At 49.2% G+C, this 9,184-nt stretch overlaps 1 long non-coding RNA gene across 1 annotated transcript; it reads left to right on the forward strand.

Annotated features, from left to right (window-relative positions):
- The first annotated feature begins 4,162 nt into the window (after window positions 1–4,162).
- LOC130127241 (uncharacterized) lies at window positions 4,163–8,366 on the forward strand. The gene is made up of 3 exons (XR_008811799.1): window positions 4,163–4,264; window positions 4,627–4,798; window positions 8,331–8,366. It is a non-coding gene; the product is annotated as an uncharacterized LOC130127241 (long non-coding RNA).
- Window positions 8,367–9,184: the final 818 nt, after the last annotated feature.

Consider the following 9,184-nt stretch of genomic DNA (forward strand, 5'->3'; position numbering starts at 1 on the left):
GAGTGGGGTAATTGGCCAAGTACAACTGGGGAGGGGGAAAAAATCCCAAAAAAAAGGAAGGCATTTAATCATTGTGTGTCATGTATGTCCTATTCCACGTGACGACTCAGCCAGTCTGTCCAAATTACCTCTGTGTAAACACGATAGATCCGGTGTGCTAGTGTTTGCTTGGTGGAGCACTGCCACATAAATGGTCTGTTTATACCAAGGACCAGAGCAGGTCTGTGTACCACATCATAAACCTGCTGGTGATTCGAATAGGGACATATCATTATTCCCCCTTGCTCAATAAATGCCACCATCATTTTCTGATAACTTCGGCCTGTCAAGCAAAATACTTCACCATTGGCTTTTCTTTTTTTTGTGTGTGTTTCTGCAGAGGATAGTATCTCATTGTTATTCTGAGAGGGATAGGCTTGTAGTCACAGTATTGTGCGGGATTTGCTTGCTGCTGCAGCCTCTGTTGCTGCTGGGGCATTTACTGTGTCAAGCATGAGGAGAGTCATCTGACTGAGGAACAACAGCGACGGCCTGAAGGAAGACGACGCAGCTGATCTGTCTCACTTTCAAAATGCTTTGGTTGGCGAGAAGTGGCGTCAATACTTCATATCTCGTTATAATGTGGCGACGTTCCGGTTCGCCGTACCAGACAAACAGACAGAAAGGTGCCTTGAACGAGGGAAAGCAAACGTGGGGCTGTTTCAATGTTGACCGAGCACAAACGAATGAAGAAACTGAGAACACATAATCAATAATCTAACTCATAAACTCTCCTCTGTCCGTGTAGGTACAAGAAAAGGTAAGCGCTGCCAACAAGGTGGGAGACAGACCTTTTATCTGGCAGTCCCTGAGAAGAGGCTGGCCTGTCAATAGAGCGGCACCTCTCTGTGAAGGGAATCAATCCAACAACTCGCCTACTGGGACCAGCTCTGACCCCACCTGGAGGAACCCTCTGAGAAAAACCACCAGTTTAGACCCATATAACACACACTCCGCTTTGCAGAGGACAACCAGCGTTCAGCCCGCCGGGTCAAAAGTCCCTTTAAACAGAACGGACGGCGTCACAAAAGTCCCGCACATAGAGACAAGATCTGCCGTGGCCACGCTTGTCCCCAAGAACAATACTGGATTCTCCTCCATCACCATCTCCTCCAAGAAGGTTACCAGATCAGCTAGTCTACCTGCAGGCTCAAAAAGACCCACCTTCAGGCCCTCTGACCAAACCAAAACCGCCCCCACTTTACCACACCTGCACCAAGAGCCGATGGACGGCCCGAACCCTAACGTGGTCACCTTGCAGCGAAATGCCACCATAGTCAAAGTGACCGAGCACAGGATGATGTCCAGCCCAGCCCCTCAGGTAAAAGGGACCGAGGTCCAATCCTACAATGATCCGCCAAGCGAGCAGACCTCCGACACGTTGGTCCACAGGAGAAAGGCCACCATTATCAAAGTGTCCGAGCACAGGGAGAGCTACAGCCCCGCCAGGGCCGGATCCAGGAGCAGAAACCCAGAATACAGACACAGCTTCACGGAGGGACTGTACAGAGAAAACAGCATGTGGCAACAGGGACCCCTGGATCCTCCCAAGCAAAGCAGCACACCTTCGTATCACCATCTGCAGTCGTCAGCGGTGAGGACAAACTACGCCCTCACGCCAAACACGTCCACTTCGGTCGTGCTCAGAAATCCGGAGAATCGCGGCGGGACGGTCCACAGGTCCACACTGAGTCTTTTTTTGAACAACCCCCTTGCCATAGCAGGTCCTGCACCCACCGATCCCTCTCCCAGGACAGCGAGGGAGAGAACGGACAGACCCCGCAGGCCTCTGAGCTGCTATGGCAATGTGTCTGGACACACCGAGCCGGGAGGGGACGACGTGACTAAACCAGCCATAAGGAGGAAATGGAGCTTCGGCCTGCCCGGGGACACCACCAGTGCCAGGGGCCCCAATGACAGCTTCCCCAACATGGGCACAGCAGTGAAAGAAACAGCTCAGCCGGTGGCGGAGTCCACTAAGCCAAACGGACACGGTGGAGGCGGAGGTCCACCCGCAAAACCGCAGGATTCCCTCAGGAGACCCTCCCCCTCTCTGACTCTCATCAAGGCCCCAGGTAGGTTCATCCGCCCCGCTGTGACAGTCTGCTGTCAGCGCAGAGGCTCCAGCTCTCTCTGATCTCCAGTTTCACGGGCTGCAGATGTCTTAAAGTACACCTCCTCTCCGTTGTCTGCACGTTTGCATGTGTGTGCGTGTGTGTTTATGTGTTTTTACCTGCATGTCTGTGTGTTATCTCCCCGAGTCACCGCACACACTCCAGCGCCGTGGCGCCGAACCCTCAGATCCGAAGCTGCCCCTTCACCTTTGATGTGTTATTGATAGGTATTATTGGATTATATAAGATGGGGTCCTTCATCTGCCGCCAGCCTAATTGAAACACGCGCCATATATATCTGCACTGGCGGCTCTTTGTCAAATAACATCACCTAGAAGCTGAGCACTCGCCCCCCCCACCCCCCTCACCCCCCCCCCATTGCCACCCACAGATTCTCTCTCATTTTCACCCTCTTTCATTTTCCCAAACATCTTTTTTGCATGCATAATCTATTCCTGGGCCCCCTTTCACAGCCGTGGCGGGGCTCGCAGGGGGATCCGAGAGCTGCTAAAACATGTCGGCAATAAAAGTTGCGCGACGACAGAGACCACCTGAACGTCCGCAGTGTTACAATCAAGATATGCTCGGTGTGCGTTTGCGCATGTATGCGTGTGTATATGTTATTCAAACACTCTTTTTTTTTTACAGCATAACATCCTCGCTGCAGTCAACCCTCTGTTTCAGCATGCTGAATATCCACGTGTCCAAAACAGAATTCCCACTTGAATCGGTGACCTACTGCGGGAGCCCTCTTCCAAGTGCATTTCTGTCGCAGCTGTGTGCGAAGCACTTAATTACTATCTAATCACGTTCATTAAGTGTCATTTATTAATTACTAAAGCCTGAGGCCGCGTGATTCAAATTCAATATCTGATTGTCAACCTCCGAACGGGGCGGTACGTTACGAAAATTGAATTATTTCAGGCTACTATGCCGGTGGTCTGCAGCAGCCGAGAGGTAGAACAGTGGTGATGGTTATCGTCATCTTACCTCCTCTGCAAATTAATCACAGCCGCCGAGCCCTGTTCTGTTCCAGATCCCGGTTCACCGCAGACCCCCCAGGAAATCCTCGCCCTCAACGCGGCCGCCATAATAGCCAATATAAAACTCCAAAGACAACTGAGCAAGAAAAGAACGGCCGGCGGCGATTCTGAAAAGGACCCCATCGCATCGCCCCGGGGAAATACAGGTAACATAATTACCCCTCTCTCTTTTCCCTCTGCACAATCGTTATCTCTCGCCCCGTAAAACCATTTCCTCATCCTTAGGGTTCAGCCAGATTGTTGCAAGACCAATATTCAATGTCTCCCCATTTATTTATATATTTATGGGGGGGGGTCCCCTTTTTTCTCCCCAATTGTATCCCCCCCCCCATTACCCCACTTTTCTGAGCCGTCCCGGCCACTGCTCCACCCACTCTGCTGATCCGGGGAGAGCTGCAGACTACCACATGCCTCCTCCGATACATGTAGCGTCGCCAGCCGCTTCTTTTCACCTGACAGTGAGGCGTTTCGCCAGGGGGGACGTGGCGCATGGGAGGCTCACGCTAGTCCCCCCCCCCCCGAACAGGCGCCCTGACTGACTGACCAGAGGAGGCGCTAGTGCAGCGACTAGGACACGTACCCACATCCGGCTCCCCACCCGCAGACATGGCCAATTGTGTCTGCAGGGACGCCCGACCAAGCCGGAGGTAACACGGGGATTCGAACCGCCGATCCCCGTGTTGGTAGGCAACGTAATAGACCGCTACGCTACCCACACGCCCCCTTATTTTGTTTGTTTATTTAGTTTTAGAGCCACAGCTTTAAGCAGTGTTGATAAAGTGGAAACTCTCGCCCTCTTACATATACCGCCGCCTGTTGATCGAGGTAGTAAGACATCGCCGAGCCAGCAGGCTACTGAGCTACTTGTGTATTGTGGATGAAGCCAAACCGACTTATCTTTCCTTTGTAGCAACAGATGTTGGGAATAAACGTGCAGATGTGAGCTCTGATCAAAACCCGGTAGGACACGGTGTGAACCCACCCCACCCCAAACCAGCCCACACTGGCTTTGTTCCACTGAACGTAGAGTCTGGCCCTGAAAGACCTGCTAAAAGTATTTCACTCAAGGTAAGTTCAGGATAAACTTTTCTTTTCTTCCTTTTTAAAAAAATTTTTTTTTAAGTCAACTGGAGCTTTTCAATAAGTCTCCCTTTTGATGCTTTAGCGCTCTCAACTGGAACGTTACACTCTGAATATTCAAAGAGAGGCCTCACGCTGTGACAGAAAGTATTTATATTTTTCTCTCTCCTCTCCCAAGCCATCAAAAGCACTACAATGCATTGTAGTCTGGTAATAGCATGCTGACTTTGAGCCTCCATACGCTAAACAGTGCTGTGAGCAGCTGCTCTCTGTCGTATTGAATCCTGGAGGTCTGAGATGGTCTTCCACAGCATCATCTTTTCTTTTTTGTTCTATACTGGTTTTGGCAGGAAGCTCTGGAGACAGCCAGACCGGACTTCATCCGTCGTTCCCAGGAAAGATTGAGAGAGATGGGGCGAAGGGCGCAGGAAAGGCGGGCGCTCTCCGGTTCTGCAGCTTCGCAGTCGAACGCCATGCTCGGGCACAAAAGACGCCACGGCTCCCGGTTGCCCTCTCAGAGTGGTACTGTACCAGCAACTCCCCCCATCTATCTCACCCATTATGACAGCCATTGTCCCTCTACAGCTGCAGTGGCTGTGTGCCAGACAGACAAACTCTCTCTCTCTCTCTCTCTCTCTCTCTCTCTCTCTGTCCTTTTTTGCTGTCTTGCTCCCCTTCTCTATTATTCCATTTCCCTTTTTCTCAAGCTATCTGCCCTGTCTCTCTCATGCATACTCATACATATAGTGCGCGCGCGCACACACACACACACACACACACACACACACACACACACACACACACACACACACACACACACACAGGAAGACAAACATAATAGGAAAGCGAATAAAAGAGAGAGAGAGTGAGAGAGAGAGAGAGAGAGAGAGAGAGAGAGAGACCTTTGGCACACATTGCATCGACCGTGCATAAATACAGAGGAAGATACAATGGAAGATAAGATCTCACTAGGCCGTCGGCTTTGCTGCACTTTCAGGCAATTACCCCAATACAGAATCAGAAGGAACTTCCCGAATGCCCCGGCTGGCATAAGACTTTGTCAGAGACGTTTTGGTGACCTTAAGATTGCATTAAGATCTCTGTGCAGGATACTGATGAGATTTCCTTTCCTGAGTATCAAGTCTGAGAGCTCACAATAATAAGGCTCCTTAAGATTTGTTGAATAGATTTCAAAGCTCACTCTGCCCTCTGCTGGCCATAACTGAAAGACACACCAGTAGAAAGTTGGGGAGAGTCCAGCAAGTACTAGATAAACAACAGCAGATAATCATCATCATCACACCACCATTGTCATCAACGTCTCATCAAAGCAATACATTTTATCCCAAACACAGTCACAGGTAATCCAGGATGATCACAAGAAACCAGCCTATCAGTGTTACCCCTTGTATTCTGACTGGGTCAAAACGACCCACTTTAAATAACAGCTATTAACCATAAATATTGTTAACATTGATAGGTTTGTTGTTAATTTGGTGACAGAAATTGGCGCAAATCCATGAATACTGGGCTGGCATCCAGCATTTTACCTGCGCCCCCGTCCATAGTGTTAGTGGTTGTGTCAGGAAGGACATCCGAAATAAAATTTTGCCAAATCATTATGCAGATTGACAGGAGTACAAGGCGATGTGGCGTAAAGCGAGGAGAGAGGTGGTGAGGGCAAAGGAAAAGGCATGTGGTGAGTTGTATGAGAGGTTAGACACTAAGGAAGGAGAAAAGGACTTGTACTGATTGGCTAGACAGAGGGACCGAGCTGAGAAGGATGTGCAGCAAGTTAGGGCGATCAAGGATAGAGATGGAAATGTGCTGACAAGCGAGGAGAGTGTGCTGAGGAGGTGGAAGGAGTACTTTGAGGGGCTGATGAATGAAGAAAATGAGAAAGCGAGAAGGTTGGATGATGTGGGGATAGTGAATCAGGAAGTGCGGTGGGTTAGCAAGGAGTAAGTGAGGGCAGTTATGGAGAGCATGAAGAGTGGAAAGGTGGTTGGTCCAGATGACACACCTGTGGAGGCATGGCAGTGTTTAGGAGAGGTGGCAGTATAGTTTTTAACCAGGTTGTTTAACACAATCTTGGAAAGTGAGAGGATGCCCGAGGCGTGGAGAAGAAGCATACTGGTACCGATTTTCAAAAATAAGGGTGATGTGCAGAGCTGTAGCAACTACAGAGGTATAAAGTCAGCCACAGCATGAAGATATAGGAAAGAGTAGTGGAAGCTAGGTTAAGAGGAGAGGTGATGATTAGCGAGCAGCAGTATGGTTTCATGCCAGGAAAGAGCACTACAGATGTGATGCTTGCTTTGAGAATGTTGACTGAGATGTATAGAGGGGTCAGAAGGAGTTAAACTATGTCTTTGTGGATTTAGAGAAAGCATATGACAGGGTGCTGAGAGAGGAGGTGTGGTATTGTATGAGGAAGTCGGGAGTGGCAGAGAAGTATGTAGGAGTGGTGCAGGACATGTATGAGGGCAGTGTGACAGTGGTGAGTTGTGCCTTAGGAATGACAGATGGGTTCAAGGTGGAGGTGGTATTACATCAAGAATTGGCTCTGAGCCCTTTCTTGTTTGCAATGGTGATGGACAGGTTGATGGATGGGATCAGGCTGAAGTCTCCGTGGACTATTATGGTCGTGGATTACATTGTGATCTGTAGTGAGAGTAGGGATTAGATTGAGGAGAGCCCGGATAGGTGCTGGTATGCACTGGAGAGAAGAGGAGTGAAAGTCAGTAGGAGCAAGACAGAATACACATGCTTGAATGAGAGGGAGGACAGCAGAATGGTGAGGCTGCAAGGAGTAGAGGTGACGAAGGTGGATGAGTTCCAATACTTGGGATCAACTGTTCAAAGTAATGGGGAATGCGGAAGAGAGGTGAAGAAGAGAGTGCAGGCAGGGTGGAGCGGGTGGAGAAGAGTGTCAGGAGTGATTTGGGACAGAAGGGTACCAGCAAGAGCTAAAGGGAAAGTTTACAAGATGGTAGTGAGACCAAGCTATGTTGTATGGTTTGGAGACAGTGACACTGATGAAAAGACAGGAGACGCAGCTGGAGGTGGCAGAGTTGAAGATGGTATGATTTTCGTTGGAATTAACGAAGAAGTACATGATTAGGAATGAATAGGAACAGCTCAGGTTGGACAGTTTGGAGACAAAGCAAGAGAGGCAAGATTGAGATGGTTTGGACATGTGCGGAGGAGAGATGCTGGGTATATTGGGGGAAGGATGCTGAAGATGGCGCTGCCAGGCAAGAGGACGGCCAAAGAGGAGGTTTATGGGTGTGGTGAGGGAGGACATGGAGGTGGCTGGCATGACAGAGGAAGACATAGAGGACAGGAAGAGATGAAAACAGATGATCCACTGTGGTGACCCCTAACGGGAGCAGCTGAAGGTAGTAGTGGCAGAGTATGCGGATTGACTAAGACCATACCGGATCGATCAAGGCCCGGGTTGACAATGACCGCCATTGGTGCTGTGCCCTCAAAGGGTTCCGATGGAAACTATAAAATCCGATGTGACGACCCCTGAGAAACAGGGAACAAGCCGAAAGAAGAAGACTGTTAATATCATTAACTATTAATAATTTAGATGAAGATTAGAAAAAATGGGTTTCTAAACGAAATTCTCAAATGTTTTGCCATAAAATCCAAAGGTGGCTTAGATCAGTGTCAACAGTACATCCACTGGTAATGTTGAACAAAACATAAGGGTTAAATATTGCAAGGTACCCCAACATCTTGCATTGTAACAACATGGAAGAATACATCATTAAATTTCTTGAGAAGGTAACACTGATTTACAAAAAAAAAGATAGCCACGTCTCTTGCAGTGTGCAGTGATTTTTTTTTTTGACAGGAAAGGAGATTGCCAAGCTTTTCAAACGGCAGGAAAATCCAAAATGACTCATTGCCATGTTTCAACTCTCAACGTCCACAACTCAGTCAGCTTTTGTGTGTGTGTGTGTGTGTGTGTGTGTGTGTGTGTGTGTGTGTGTGTGTGTGTGTGTGTGTGTGTGTGTGTGTGTGTGTGTGTGTGTGTTTTCAGATAACCTTTTCAAACCCAGAGATAGAGCCATTATTGGGAAAGAGGTGCAGCGGAGATCCAAGGGGTGAGTTCATCTCAATCTCCGTCTTGGCACGCAGTCAGGAGCTTCTTCTCTTCTCCCTTACTCATCCTTACCACCCCACATCTCCCAGCGTGTGGAGGAAGGGCATCTATTACAGACATACCAAATACTACATTGCTTGCGCCTCCCTTACCTATTTAGTTCGCGCTTGTTTTGAATATTTTTTTTTCATTTTCTTCGCTCGTTTATTTTCGCCTCCCGGCATTGATTAGGTGAGCCTCTGTTGGCCTGTTTGTAGTAGGATCGACGGCTATTGAGTTTCAAGCCAGTGGTCCACGGGTTGTCAACTTCTAACCGAGAAAGAGACTGGCCATAACAGAGGCCTGTTCTTCTTCGTGTTTTTCTTCTTCTTCTCTCATTTTATCTTCCTAGCTTGGTTCTGACTGTTAGCGGCTAACGCGCTATAACCGTAGCCAAAGGTGTTGTGATTAATATCTGTTAGAATGGAAGGTTTGTTTTGATCTATTCCGTTGCCAACCAACACAACACGGGGATCGTCGGTTCGAATCCCCGTGTTACGGGCGTCCCTACAGACACAATTGGCCGTGTCTGCGGGTGGGAAGCCGTATGTGGGTGTGTCCTGGTCGCTGCACTAGCGCCTCCTCTGGTCGGTCGGGGCGCCTGTTGGGACTGGGGGGAATAGCGTGATCCTCCCGCGTGCTACGTCCCCCTGGCGAAACTCCTCACTGTCAGGTGAAAGAAGCGGCTGGCGACTCCACATGTACCGGAGGAGGCATGTGGTAGTCTGCAGCCTTCCCCGGATCGGCAGAGG

The sequence above is a fragment of the Lampris incognitus genome, chromosome 17 (genome assembly GCF_029633865.1).
Source record: "Lampris incognitus isolate fLamInc1 chromosome 17, fLamInc1.hap2, whole genome shotgun sequence".
In the NCBI taxonomy this organism is placed as follows: domain Eukaryota; kingdom Metazoa; phylum Chordata; class Actinopteri; order Lampriformes; family Lampridae; genus Lampris; species Lampris incognitus.